Below are 15,284 nucleotides of genomic sequence, written 5' to 3' on the forward strand. Positions count from 1 at the left end.
AGAAAGAAAGGAAAGAAAAAAGAAAAGGAACTGCCACAGCCACCCCAACCTTCAGCAACCACCACTCTGATCAGTCAGCAGCCATCAACATCAAGACAAGATCCTTCTCCAGCAAAAAGATTATGACTCACTGAAGCCTCAGATGATTGGTAGCAATTTTTAGTAATAAGGTCTTTTAAATTAAGGTATGCACATTTTTTAGACATGCTATTGTACACTTACTAGACTATACAGTATAGTGTAAACATAACTTTTATATGCACTGGGAAACAAAAAAATTCATGCAACTCACTATATTGCAATATTAACTTTACTGTGGTGATATGGAACTAAACCTGCAATATCTCTGAGGTATGCCTGCAATAGGCCCTCAAATAATGTTAATTTTCTGAGTAAATGTTACACTCTGAAAGAAGAACTTCAAGACAAATTAAAAAATCAGCAAATGTTAATGCAAAGATGATATTAATTTTATGTAAACAGGGCCTATAATTTCAGTTGTTTATATAATAATAGTGATGGCTACTTTAAGCAATAAACACTTTAAATGGAGGCTCCTTGTTTAACTGAGAGCACACATTTGTAAGGAGACTCATTAGGATCTTTTGCTTAGGAGCAGAGAGGTTTTTTGTGCCAAACTGCAGGTCAATCTTTTATCCTTGTTCTTTTAATCTCTGTGATCAATCTAAGTGAGCTAATATGCTTATACAAATTAAACTATTCTAGCCTCATGTTCCCTGTACCCCTCTTCACTTTATATGATATTACTTCTTATTTTACAGATATGATTCTGTTTTCTTTCATTTAACATTCACATCACAAACAGGCTTCCATTTTACTCTTCCTAAAGCAAAATTGCCTGTGATGCTTTTAGTATAACTTTCTACCCTGTTTAAGTATCATAAATTTAAACCAGTTTAGGTGTAACCTCGATTTTTTCTAATGAGTTCCATTTCCTATGGTATACTGTCTCATCTGCTTCCAAAATAGACTTTCACCTTTCTTCCTCACCTGATCTATGATCTAAGATCAGTCATTGTCATATCTAATTATTTACTTTGTATAGTATGTTTTATTGAAAGATTATGAAGGTCAGTGGAAAAGAATAGATCATCTTAATAATAAAAGTAACATTTTCATTATCATCTTTATGTATTGAGTTCCCACTATATACCTGGTATCAGCAATTCTATGTGTTGCTTTAGGATATGTAAAAAGTTTTTCATTTAATCTGACTCTATGAGGTTCAAATTCTGAATTCAGAGATGAGGAAAATGAAGTACAGACAAGTTAAGTTGCTTGCTCAAATTCACACAGCTAGAAAGTAAGTAAAATTAGGATCCCATTATAGGTCCTGTTGATTCCAGAACCTACGCTTTGCCATACCTCCTTTTGAGAAGCTCAGCAAAATGTGTTTTGTTGTTGTTGTTGTTGTTGTTGTTGTTGTTGTTGTTGTTATAACATGATAGGCATGGTTTCTATCTCCATTTTAAGAGTGCCAGTATTCATTGAAAAAAGTTAGTATCAGTTCACTTTCTTGTGATGCCATTCTTTTAAAAGAAACAGTGTATGTAAAAGTACTTTGTACATTGTAAAGTCCTAGACAAATGTAAAGTATAATTATAATAATGGTAATGAATATGAAGCACTTTTATTATAACTGTGTTGATAGTTATGCATTTTATCCCAAAGGCAAGTATGTCTTATTCTGTGTGATTAAAAAAAAAAAATTCCTGAAAATTTGTAAGTAATTCTACAAAAAAATGTAAAAACACAATACTATTTTTAATGCCCAAAGAGGCTTTTTAATTCTGGGTGAAGCCTGTAACAAGTAAAGAACCAATTTGTAATGTGACTAATTCTCTAATTATCTGTTTAAAATCTTAAATTTTTAAAGTTTTAAAGTTTTTAAAGGAGGACATTCTTAAATAATGTTGACTGACACCTATAATCTCTTAAAATACTATCAAAAAGACATCATGGGAAAGCTGCTAACTTATTTTTGAGGCCAGGAAACATCATAATTAGAGCTATATATTACAGAATTCCTAGGTCTGTATTACTCCAAAGCCTGAACTATCATCCCTTCACATTGAAATCCACTAAAATATGGACAAACATATTTCATTAGAAAAATATTTAAATGACTATCTAGAAATCAATTAGTATTTCATATAGGCATTGAACACACGTATTGCACAATACTCAAATTTGGGAGATATTTTGAGAGTCCACATGTTATTTTTCTAGTCTCATTTACTTTCAGATAACATCTGATTCTCTCTATGAAATGCTATTCTTTAGTTTTTTAAGACCAATGGAAACTTTTAAATATTCTTCTATAATTCTTATTTTATTTATTTATTTATTTATTTATTTATTTATTTTGAGACGGAGTCTTGCTGTGTCGCCCAGACTGGAGTGCAGTGGCGCGATCTCTGCTCACTGCCACCTCTGCCTCCTGGGTTCAAGCGATTCTCCTGCCTCAGCATCCCAAGTAGCTGGGACTACAGGTGCGTGCCACCACGCCCAGCTAATTTTTTGTATTTTTAGTAGAGGCGGGGTTTCACCATGTTAGCCACGATGGTCTCGATCTCCTCACCTCATGATCTGCCTGCCTCAGCCTCCCAAAGTGCTGGGATTACAAGTGTGAGCCACCGTGCCTGGCCTTTTGTTTTTGTTTTTGTTTTTGTCACAAGTCTTGCTCTGTTGCTCAGACTGGAGTGCAGTGGCATGATCTTGGCTCACTGCAGCCTCCACCTCCTGGATTCAAGAGATTCTCCTGCCTCAGCTTCCTGAGTAGCTGAGATTACAGGCATGTGCCACCACACCCGGCTAATTTTTGTATTTTTAGCAGTGGCGGAGTTTTATCATGTTGGCCAGGCCTCGTCTTGAACTCCTGACCTCAGGTGATCCACCTACCTTGGCCTCCCAAAGTATTAGGATTGCAGGTATGAGTCACCGTACCCAGCCTGTAATTAATTCTTAATACAGGACATCCCTCACTTCATAAAACTAAATTCTTTATACTGAATTCTTTAAATTTAATCATTTATTTTAACCTTCTGGAAAATGCTGTTTCTACTTCATACAAATCTATAAAATACATGCATTATGTATATATCTATCTGCACATATATAGAAGCACACATAAGCATTGTAATAATTAGTTACAAGTTTTGTGTTAATCTCAAAGTTGGCCATTTAGTTGCATTCTCTTTCATGAGATTGCATTCTTGACTGTAGACACGGCATTCATAAATGACTATACATTGGCAGTTGGGAGCAGAATTTGAGAGGAAACATGATAGAAAGCACCTGGGTAAGCATAAAAATAGAGACCAGAAGTAATTGCTTCAAAAGGATATGCTATAATTTGCTTGGTCAAATAAGTAGTATATTTCTAGAAATCCTGATTCAGATCCTTTTAAAAAGTGTAGACTCAGGATATAATAATCATGTGGTATCAGCTATTCAAATGCATTCTCAAAATCCATTTTACTAAAAGTCGAATTTTGGACATATTTTTGCTTTGCCTTGCTAATAATCTGCATCCTCAATAGATGAAAGAAATGATAGGGAAACTATATGAACCTAATTTTGATCAACACCTAAGTACTTATAGGTTAAAAACAATTAGAACTCTTAAAGAAAGTAGTCATTCAATTTTAAGGCAAAATAGGCAGGACTGATGAATATTGGACATATTATATAGCTACATGTCCAATAAGTTCACCCCTAGCCACATGTGACTATTTAAGTTTAATAAATTAAAATTAAGTTAAAATTAAGTTAAAGATTTGGTCCATTGTACTAGCTATTGGTTACCCTATTAGAAGTCACATTTCCATAGTTTCCGAAAGTTCTTTTGGACAGTGTTACCATGGACGTGATAAGGCACATTTTAAAAACATTCAGATAAAGGGTAAATATAACTTCATAGACATAATCTCTAAAAAAAAAAAAAAAAAAAAAAAAAAAAGGAAGAAAGCTAAAATGAAAATAAATGAAAATAACACAATAACACTAAAATTGCACCTAACACATATCACATTGTATAGTTATTGACTTACTGCTTATATCGCAACCAGTCTTTAAAGTAGCAGTGTGTTTGTCTGTAATTGATGAATAAATTAATTCCCCCCTTTTCAGGAAAAGGGAGAGGGGGAAATGTAAAGAAGACCAATGTGATTTTATATTAAATTTAGGTATAAATAATTATATTAAAATATAAGGAGGAGCATATAAGGCCAATAATTTGTGGGTTGCTTCTAGGGAAAAGTGAAAGAGACTTGCTGCAGGATTTTGATGTCAAGAGATTACTAAACGAGGCCTGGGCACAGTGGCTCACGCCTGTAATCCCAACAGCTTGGGAGGCCAAGGCAGGTGACTCACTTGAAGTCAGGAGTTTGAGACCAGCCTGGCCAACATGGTGAAACCCCATCTCTACTAAAAATACAAAAATTAGCCAGGCGTGGCAATGTGTGCCTGTAATCCCAGATACTTGGGAGGCCGAGGCACAAGAATCACTTGAACCCTGGAGGTGGAGGTTGCAGTGAGCCAAGATTGCACCACTGCACTCCAGCCTGGGTGATAAAGTAAGACTCTGTCTCAAAAAATAAAGAGAGAGATTACTAAAAGTGAGAGAAGGAAGGGGAGAGAAAGAGAATTGTTCTTCAGATTCTTTTTCTCTGTCAAGAAGAATAGCCTTTAGGGTAGGAAAGGACAAAACTAGCATTGATTAGTGAGGATTGCAGCACAGGATCAGTCACAGAGATTGAAAGAGAACAACTAATTTTTGGAATTCAAGTCTCCTATCCCAGACTTATTATTTTCACAGGTACTATGATAATTTGCCATTGATCGTGAAGAATTGCATCTGCAGTTGAGCTTAAGGAATTGCGGACTTAAAAAAAAAAAAAATGCAGTTTGGGAGAGACGCCAAAAGTCTGAATGAGAGGAGAAATTATTCTCAATTTCATTACTAGGAATAAATACAGGTTCACAAAGAACAAATGTCATCACTTCCTTTTTTGATGGTATTATTTCAGAGAGATTTTATAGTAAGCATATAGCTCAGAGTTTCAGTTTGTCTTTTCCAGAATAAGATCCTAAGCAGAAGTCTACTGAAAGCCTAGTAGAGCTTTCAGTAATCTCATAGTGCTGGGAAGACAAAAATCAAGTGTCAGGGTCTGTCACGGAAATGGGACCTAAGAGATGAGATGAACCAGATGCAATGTGAGTCTTAAAAAGACTAACCTAGCTTCAAGCCAGTTTACTGTTTTATTGGATTGGAGGTAATCTGCCCTTGTTCTATCCTGCTACCTCCCAGGTGATATGGTAATTTTTCTTCAAAAGAAGATATCTTACAGAACCTCTAAGATTTTTCACACACAATATGTGGCATCCATTCAATATTTTCTAGGAATAGCAAAACACAGGACCAAAGGGGGGGAAAAAGCAGACAGCAGAAATAGATCCACAGTGAAGTGAATCAGATATACTTATCAGATATGGCTCTTAAATAGCTCTAAAATGATAATATATTGGAGAACAAAAGAACTGCAGCTTACAAAAGAAGAATTAAATGTATATTCAGGAACTGAAAATACAGCAACTTAAATTAAGGCATTTATAAATAGGCTTAATAGCAGATTGGAAATAAAGAGAGAATTGTTGAGTGTGATAAATCAGTTAAAAAATGCTAAAACCAAAGCATAAAGGGATAAAAGGCTGGAAAATAAACAGCATAAATCCCATAGGAGATACACTGAAAATATTTAATATATGTGTAATTGGAATCCTACAAGGTAAAAAAAAAAAAGATTGCAGTAGGTAATTTTCAAACTGCTAAGGACTAACAGTTTCCAAAAAGGGGAAAGACATTAAGCCATAGGTATCCCAGGCAGGATAAATACCAAGAAAATCACGCCTAGGCACATTAGTAAAACTTCTGAAGTTGAAAGAGAAAATCTTAAGTGAAGACAAAAAAAGAAGACATGCTACTTGAAGGAAGCAGCAATAAGACTGACAGCTGACTTCTCAATGAAATGATGGAGCTCAAAAGACAATGGAATGACATCTTTTAAAAGCAGAAAGAAAATAACTGCCAATCTAGAATTCTGTGCTGTGAAAATATCCTTGAAAATTGAAGATGAAAATAACTATAGGAAAACAAAAACTGAGAGAACTTATCAGCAGCATACCCAACCTAAAAGAAACACCAAAGGGAGAATTTAGGTAGAAGAAACGTGACCTCAGAAAGAAATGTCAAAATGGAAGAATAAACACAGAGCAGTGCACAAGGTGTATATGTGAGCGAGTCTGAATGAATCTTGACTGCAAAATAGAAAAATGAAAATATCTTGTGAGACTTAAAACACATGAATGATCAAATGCATGTCAATAATAACAAAAGGTGGGAGGAAGTAAAATAATACCAATTTCAGTTCTAGCATTGTGTGGGAAGTGACAAAAGTACTAATTTATAATAGACTATAGTGAGTCAGAGATGTATGTCGCAATATTTGGGGTACCACTTAATAGTAAAATAATGTATTACTATCAAACTAAAAGAAAAAATGTAATAAGAGAAGGACTTGGTTAATTATAAGTGTTGCAAAAAAGAATTTAAAGAAAAATCAGGTAGAACAAATAGGAAACAGTAAGATGATATGTTTATAATTCAAAATATATCAGAAATTATGTTAAATATAAATTGACTCAATTTCGCAGTTAAAAGACAAGTTGTTAGACTGGATAAAAGACAGAATCCAATAGCCTATAGGCAAAAGAGGAAATTATGGTATAAATTAGAAAGTACTTTTAACCAAATGATAATCAAAACATGACATGTGAAAACCTGGGGGTTGTATCTAAAGCTGTTCCTAGAGGAAAATATATAACCTTTAAATGTATGTTTAAACGGAAAAAAAGGCTGGAAAATCATGATATAAATATCTCATCAAGAAACTAGAAACAAAATGTAAAATGAAGCCCAAAGAAAGTAGAAGGCAAAAAATAATAAGAAAAATTAACTGAATGGAAATCAAATGTTTAACTGAAAAAATCAACAACAGCAGAACAACAATGGATTCTTCTCAAATGCACATGGAATTTCAAAAAGATAGACTATATGTTGGGGCATACAAGTCTTGAGTTGAAATTGCATAGAATATTTTCCCTGAAACAGTGGTATCAAGTTGGAAATTTATAGTAATAAGATACCTAGAAAAAAAAACAAATATTTAGAAATTAAACAATATACTTAACACCTGTAAAAAAAATGACAAGGGAATTTTTTTTTTAATCTCAACTAAATGAGAATGAATACACATCCTATGAAAATGTGTGTGATGAAGCTAAAGCAATTGTTAGAGGAAAATGTATCACTTTACACATCTGTAATAGGAAGTAAAGTGTAAAATTATCTAAGATTCTGCCTTATGAATCTAGAAAAAGAGAAGCAAATTAAACCTAAAGTAAATAGAAGAAAGGACATTATATAATGAGGAGTTGAAATAAAAAAATTAACAATCAGATTGATTCTCTGAAAAGATTAATAAAATTGATTTTAAAAAGATTAAGGAAAAAAACAAATCACCAATATCACAAATGAAATAAGGACATCACCAAAATTCTGACAGATAAGAAAAAGGATAGTAGGATATTATTAACAACTGTATTCCAATCAATTTGATAACTAAGATGAAAATAGACAAATTCTTTGAAAACCCCAGCTTACCAAAATTGACATAAGAAATTAGAAATCTGAATAGTCTAAGATCATTTTTCTAAAATTGAATTTGTAGGCCAGGCACAGTGCCTCACGCCTGTAATATCATCACTTTGGGAGGCTGACACAAGAGAATCGTTTGAGGCAAGGACTTCAAGACCAGCCTGGGCAACAAAGTGAGATCCTGTCTGTACAAAATATAAAAATAAAAACAAATTAGTCAGGTGTGGTGGCATACACTTGTAGTCCCAACTATTCAGGAGGCTGAGGTGGGAGGATCACTTAAGCCCAGGAAGTTGATACTGCAGTGAGCTGTGATCATGCCACTGCACTCTAGCCTGGGTGACAGAGTAAGACTCTGTCTCAAAAAAAAAAAAAAAAAAAATTGAATTTTTTATATAAAAATTGTCCACAAAGGAATCCCCAAGCCTCATAGCTTTACTGGTTAATTCAATTTAGCATTTAAGGACAAAATAATAATCTTATACAAACTTTTTCAGAATATAGAAGAGGGAGACACTCTCCAACTCATTCTATGCTATTAGCAAGACCCTGATAACAATAGCAAAGTTACTACGCCCCCCAAAAAATTATAGACTAATGTCTGTCATGCACATGGATTCAAAAATTCTTAAAATGTTAGCAGGTCAATTATTGTAATATATAAAAAGATTAGTATATCATGATCACTGGGGGATTGTCCCAGGATTGCCAGGTTGATTTAGCATATGAAAACCAGTCATTGTAATTCACTATACTCACAGCTTTAAGCTGTTACGTGTTTCAGTAGAGGCTGAAAATGATTTGACAAAATTTAATAACCATTCATGATTTTTTAAAAAAATTGTTAGCAGCTAAGGATGGAAGGAAACCTCTTTCACATGATAAAGAGCGTAATTCTTAGTAATGAAAGGCTGAATTCTTCTTCCCCTATGACCATGAACAAGACAGTGACATCCCCTAAGATTGGAAACAAGGTAAGGATGTTTATAGTCACCTATCACTACTTCTATTCAACATTGTACTAGATATCCTCACCAATGAGATAAGGACAAAGGAATAATTGGCATGATTACTGGAAATGAAGCTGTCTAGTCACAAATGAACTTATTGTGTTGACAGAAAATTGTAAGGAATCTTCATAAAAAGTATCATTTGTGTAAGATGTAGTAGAGAAATTATATTAATATCTTCTTAATATATTAATAGCTGATAGAATAAACAAGAAAACAGTAACAGTGATTACTTATTCGGGGGTTGGGTGAGGAACTCATGGGTAGAAGAGGGGAAAGACAGAGACTTTTTCCTTTCTACATTTTTTAAATTATTGATACTTCATTGTATTATTCAAAAATATAACTTATTTTTGTAAAAAAAAATACTGAAAGTTGGCATTGCTTCATAATTGTAGTTAAATAATGAGCACCTTTCACTTCCCAAAACCCTCCATACCAATCACAATAGAACTCTCTTATCAGACTATTGATGTCATGCAACATAAAAATTTCAGAATTATACATACATTTTTAATGGAACCCTTTCATGGGTCTATTATGCATTGACATAAGCTGTAGTTTGACTTCTGATTACAGATCATTCACAGTCTATTCACCATGGATATCTGTTTAACACTTTTCCACTCAGCCTTTTACCTGCATTGCTATTTAATAGTAAAAGTAAAGATTGAATTTTATTTTCTTTTCCTTGTTTTTCTCAAATGGTAACCAACACACTGAAGTAATAATAGTAATGATAGCAGTAATAAAATCTAACACTTATTTAGAGCTTGTTATGTGCAGATACTGTGCTCAATTCTTTACATGTATTCTTTCAAAATTCTATATCCATAATTCTGACAACAGAGATGGAAAGTATAAGAGGTTAAATATAAATAATTCAGATTAAATAGCCATTCTCCAAATAATCATCAATTCACTGTACTCTGTAGTTTTGTACACTGTACCAACAGTTGAGAATCGTGTAACAGTTGAAAATTATTGGAAGGGGAGTCTTAAAAGAAACTTATAAATGGAAGTTTTAGAGATTATAGGTGAAGAGCAACAGTATTTAGAACATGCTTATAATCAGACCAGTTCCAGGTCAACATTATGCTATCATAATAGAAATTTATGCAGATATACATATCAGATCAAAAATGTCTTCATGTAATTTAAACAGAAGTATAAAATTCCTTTAGCTGAATTATGAAAGTAATTTGAACTCTTTGTCCACCTGACCAAGGGAGGTAACAAAATCTTTTTTTCCAACTACTGCTTCTTTGACTTCTCTGTTAGTCCTTGGAGACCATGAGTAATAGTCCAAATATTTTATCAGTTTTGAATCCACCCAATAGGCTCATTCACTCTTTGTCCCTCTCTATTCATTGTAAACATGCATTAAGCCACACTGGTAATTTTAACATTCTGAAAATACTAGACAACTGCAGTTATCATTATCATGAGAATTAACCAACATAAATATTATCAGGACTCCTTAAGCAGCCAATTTCATCTGCTCTTTAGCAATGTATACTATGATAGCACCAAGAATTCCATCTTTCACAAATACCTGGATCAGTAGGCACTCTACTGCATCCCCAAATTAGAAGTAGCTGTGCTTTTGGCTTCTGAACTGTAGACAGCTCTGGGGGACAGGCACCAAGTTGCCGCTGCTTTCCTCAGCCTCAGACCTAGAAAGGCCTGTCTCAGTGCTCATTTTGGTATACCCTGATAGCTCCCTACATCAGGAGCCCACATGGGAGACTAACGAAGCAAAGATGGTTTCTGAAAACCTCCTGTACTAAAAATGCCATGCAGTGGCTCTGAATGTACTCCTCTTCGTGTATTCTCTCTTCTCCCCTCCCTTCCATATCCGTGCCCTTGTTTAGTTCCAATTTCCATTAGAAATGCTATTTGGGCAGCAAATTTCACAGATTGGATCCATCTCAATGCTGCTATGCAAAGAAAACACATCTGTCTGACTCTTCATTTAAAATAAGGGAAAAAAATTGAAATAACAAAATGCTGTAGTCGCTCTGAGCTGTTTCCTAATGAACCTGTTTGTCCCAAGAGCTGTAGTGAGGAGCTTCTCCTCGGTGAGAATTCTTTATGCATATTAATATTATTCATGTTTTCCATGCGACTCTGTCTGACTTGCCCTCACCCCATCCTTTGAATTCATTTAAATAAAAATAATTTATGGGGACATTCCTTCAGTCAGGATTTTCTCTCCCCCTTTCTTAAAGACATCCATAATATTTCGTTGATGCTTTGTGTCCAAACCAAATCGTTATGCTTTTGCATATCATTAGGGCTTTATAAAGAACAACAGCGACATCTGCATGTGCCGCAGTGCCAAGAAGATAGGAAAAATACCGAAAACAAAACTCTGTATTGGCTTGGAGGCTGTCTGACTCTCTGTCTCCCTAGCAGCCCCTGCCACCACCATGGACAGGAGTAATTGTACAGTGTAATCACATCATGCCTCATCTGCATATTCATAACAGAGACAAAGCTTTGGAGGATAAGGGGGGAGCAGGGGTAATTTAAATATAAAACAGCGTCTCATTTCCAAATCAAGTTGTGCCAGTTAGACTGTGCACCAGGCTTCAATATTAAGCCAACATTGTTTTACAGTTTGGAAACTGGAGTGAAGAAGAAGATGGAGAAGAGACTCAAAAAAGAAGGGGTGATACTACATTTTCATTCTTAACTGAGGAAAAACAAAACAAGACAACAACAACAGCGACAGAATAAAAATAAAGTAATATTTGAAGAGTCACCAACAGTGGCTAACCAGCTGCGGTTTTACCAGGAATGAAATAGCCCATTGAGGGAGCTTTAAAAGCCCCCAATTAATATGTTGTGCATGTATAAGATCTACAAAGAACTCACTGTATTCTTTCTCTCCCCCACCAACTCCCCCCCAATACTCACATATTCCCTAACCACCACCTTTCTTTCCTGTCGGGTTCAGGGGAAAAAGATCAGAGCTACAAAATGATTGACTAATTGCTTCAAAAGTAACAACATCCCTCTTCAAAAAGAAAGGACAAAAACAAACACATACAAAAAGGTGACTGTTCATTAATGAAGGGATAAATTACCGATGGCTTCTTCATTCTCTTTAGTTCATTACCCCCCAAAAGAAACAAATATAATCCACGTGTTAATATTTCTTGTCTTCGTTTTCTTTGTTTCTAATATGATGCTCTTTATTATATATTTCTAAGTGTTGGTATTTGTAGAAGCCTCTGCCACTGCATTCCCCAAAGAGCTACTAGTTTCAACCCACTGGAGTTTATATTCCTTTAATTGTCTAGTGCAGGAACATTTCTGCTGTTTTTTAAAATACACTGCTCTGCAGGAATTAGAAGAATCCAAGGTTGTATCCAACTTCAAAGGTTTCCAAGTCATAATGATTTTAGCAAAAGTAGAAGACAGATCATGGAACAAGTCCCTGTTTGAAGATAAGCATCATAGGGACCTTTTTTTCTTCCCTCTCTCCCCAACTTTGTACTTCTCCTGGCTCTGAATGCCCCTCGCTAACACAGTTTAATGATATGCAAATGAAATATGCATAAAACCATTCTACTGTATGATGATTAAACACTGGAGACATTAACAGCGGAGGCTTCACTCTTTGTAATAATCCTTCCCGACCATCCACTTTGATTGCGGAGTTATGGAAACCCATAGCAGTTGGCAGAGAGAGCGAAAGAGAGACTGAAGGAAAGACGCAGGGACACATCACCCATCTCGGTGCTTCTCCCACTCCAGGAAAGGTCCCCCCCTTTGTACTGCATTCCTATTGCTGTCTTTTGTAATCCATCCATGCAGTCGCACCAGAGCGATTAACGGAAAAAACCTCTTTTCTCTTAATGTTTCAAAGCTCATTAGCCAAACGATTATTCCTCATTAACAGCGAAAGCTCATTCATTAAAAGGAAGAATATGCCCAAAAGATGCCAGCGCAGCTAATCCTGAGTCCCGTAACTGGGCTGTTAAATCCCATACTACTTGTATATTCCATGCAAAAGGGACACGCGCCAATCCACATTTTTTTTAAGAAAGAAAAAACAGTTTGTGTGTTTTGTAAAATCCACAAGAGCAGCAATTAATATTCCCATTGAATGACTTTATTTTTTTGTCTCTCCCTTTTGTTTCCAGCGCCTGCCCCTGGCTCAGCGCCCGGTGCCAACAGAACACCTTTCAGGATCCACAGCAACGCAGACAACGTAAGTACCAGCCGCTCCCTGAAACCCTTTTGCAGATTTTTTAAAAACAACCACCTAAAACATAGAGAGACAAGCCTCTTTCCCCTTCTTCTCCCCTGCATTATGCCACCAGTGTTTCCTCAGTAGCCCCTTCCAAATCCCTCTGCCTTCAAGTTTGTGCATGTCTGTGTGGCATCCCTCCTCCTCCTTCACTCCCATAGTGGATCTTGTAAAAGGGCTTCAGATCGGCCCCATTCATCTCCCTGGTGATAGCAGTGAATGTAGATAAATCTCTGGCTGCCTGCTTGCTGCTGGAGTATGATTTTTATTTTGTCTTCTGTGTATACCTGGGTCAAAAAGTGGGATGTATGCGTACACATACATGCACATACACATATTTCCTTCTCTCTCCTCTGTCTCCCTCCTTTTTCTCACACATGCATACATCCTACATATGTGTATATGCATAAACATATACACCTATATATACATACCCATACCTACAGCACAAAATATATACATATCTAAACGTTTGTCTCAAAATATGCGTATTTATATACACATACAACCTTACACATGTGTTTATATGCAATCGATAGGTGCCTATCTCTTAATTTATACCCGTCTATATCTCCATTTAAATATTCCCTCTTCTCCCAGCAGAGGCTGTGTGCAATTGCAATCCAGGATTATACAAGCAGTATTCTTTCCTTATGATTTCTAGTTGTAGACCTTTATGCTCCCTTCTCTGCCTTCTTCGCAGCTGTAGAATTGGCGTCTTTCCCTGAGGTTTTCCAAGTGGCAAGTGGCACAGGCTGTGGCATGTATTCATGCCGCTTCCTATGGCATTTCTCTTCCGATGTCTGCTTTTTCTTTGTTTGTTGTTGACTAGGCTGAATGGTGGGGTTTTTTTAAGTTAATTATAAACGAAGTTGAAATAGCAAACAAGCCAACAGCTTGCCCCCCACCAAAAAAAAAAAAAAAAAAATTAGCCCCACACAAGCGCCTTCTGCTGCAACAGATGCCCAGATCACCTCTGGCACGGGCAAATGGGCAAACGATTTTGGTTTTCAGTTTTTTCTGTTTGTTGCTGTATTTGTTGTTTGTTTTCCTTGTTTCTTTTGATTTTTCGAGGAGTCCAGAATCCCGGCCTCTGCCTGAAACGGAACAGTGTCATGGCGGAGACGACGGCCTTTGTCTTGCTGGGTGTGAAAACATCCGCTGTGCTGGCTCCACTGCGGCAGAATCAAGTTTAAAGGAAAAAAAGTGATTAAAGTCAGCTTTGTGCCTCTGTGGTGTGGAAGACCCCCAAACCCCAAGTAGCCGAGTCCCAGGGTCCGAGGAAGGGCTCATAGTTGGAGCAGCCTAGGCTGTAATCCTGGCACTTGCGCCTTCGGTTGCTGCTTGCTGTTCGCTCCTGGGGGTCTGGATAATCTCCCTTTGGCTTTACCGCACTGTCTGGCCCGCATACAGGGCCCCGTAACATATACCCGCTGCTGCTATCACACGAAACTGTGGCGTTGCCCCTGAATGGATGGCACCGTGCCAACTCTTCTGCCATCCGCCCTTGCAGCTTTTTTCTTTTCTCCCTCCCTCCCCTTCTTCTTCTCCTCCTCCCGTCGACTTGACGTTAATTAACACACGGGTTAATTGATTTTAAAAGCCGAAGAATTACAGTTAACTTTTCCCACAGGGTACAGACGCCAGCCGCTTGGCACACTCTGCTTTTCGCACTGGTGCAGGGGAGCAGGGAAAGCCCGCAGCAAAGCTAGCAACTGCTGAGGGAGCGTTGCCTGCTTATTGGAGTAGAGCCGATAGAAGTCGACGTGGCATTGCCTCATCCTTTACAATATATATAGCCATTATATTTTTGTTAAATAATCAAAACACCACCCTGTTTTTCTTCTTCTCCGTTCTCTTTCAAAATAGGAAAACCATTCAGAAGTTCACCTAGAAAGGGATAAAATCCTTCCACCAAACCTCTCTCTCATCCATAATATGGTTTTATTTCCAATGACAAATAGCTGGTGCCTTAAATTTTTTTATTTTTTTATTTTTTTAGTTACAAAAAGAAAGGCTTACCTCTTCCCTAAAAATTACAGACATAGAAGTTTTGTTTTTTGTTCTTGTTTTTGTTTTTTTTAAGAAAAAGTTTCATAAAGTTTTTCTGTCTCAATGTTTTGTTTTGTTTTGATGTCTGTTGGCTCAAAAGGGTTATTTATGGTGAAGGATTTCAATGAGAAAGTGGGTACATTGTAATTAAGAACAAAATTCATATGAAAGCTCTTTGTTTATATGTCTGTATCTCTTTGCTTTTTGTCCCTTTCCCCCCAAT

At 36.2% G+C, this 15,284-nt stretch overlaps 1 protein-coding gene and 1 long non-coding RNA gene across 4 annotated transcripts in view; one reads left to right on the plus strand and one right to left on the minus strand.

Moving 5' to 3' along the window:
• The window catches only part of LOC123570470 (uncharacterized), a 128,753-nt gene extending 114,344 nt beyond the window's left edge, over positions 1 to 14,409 (minus strand). Inside the window, exon 1 of one of the 3 annotated variants that reach the window (XR_012429341.1) lies at positions 11,841 to 14,409. This is a non-coding gene — a long non-coding RNA (uncharacterized lncRNA). Of the gene's footprint in view, positions 1 to 10,303 lie in introns of all 3 variants that reach the window. The other 2 variants (XR_010583889.2, XR_012429342.1) reach the window with 2 other exon arrangements.
• PMFBP1 (polyamine modulated factor 1 binding protein 1) overlaps positions 1 to 15,284 on the plus strand; it is a 532,821-nt gene that overhangs the window by 199,010 nt on the left and 318,527 nt on the right. The window contains exon 6 of the mRNA XM_074027855.1: positions 12,903 to 12,970. The gene's annotated coding sequence lies outside the window, so the exon portion shown is untranslated. The remainder of the gene's footprint in view (positions 1 to 12,902; positions 12,971 to 15,284) is intronic.

Source organism: Macaca fascicularis, chromosome 20 (assembly GCF_037993035.2).
Source record: "Macaca fascicularis isolate 582-1 chromosome 20, T2T-MFA8v1.1".
NCBI classification, from domain to species: domain Eukaryota; kingdom Metazoa; phylum Chordata; class Mammalia; order Primates; family Cercopithecidae; genus Macaca; species Macaca fascicularis.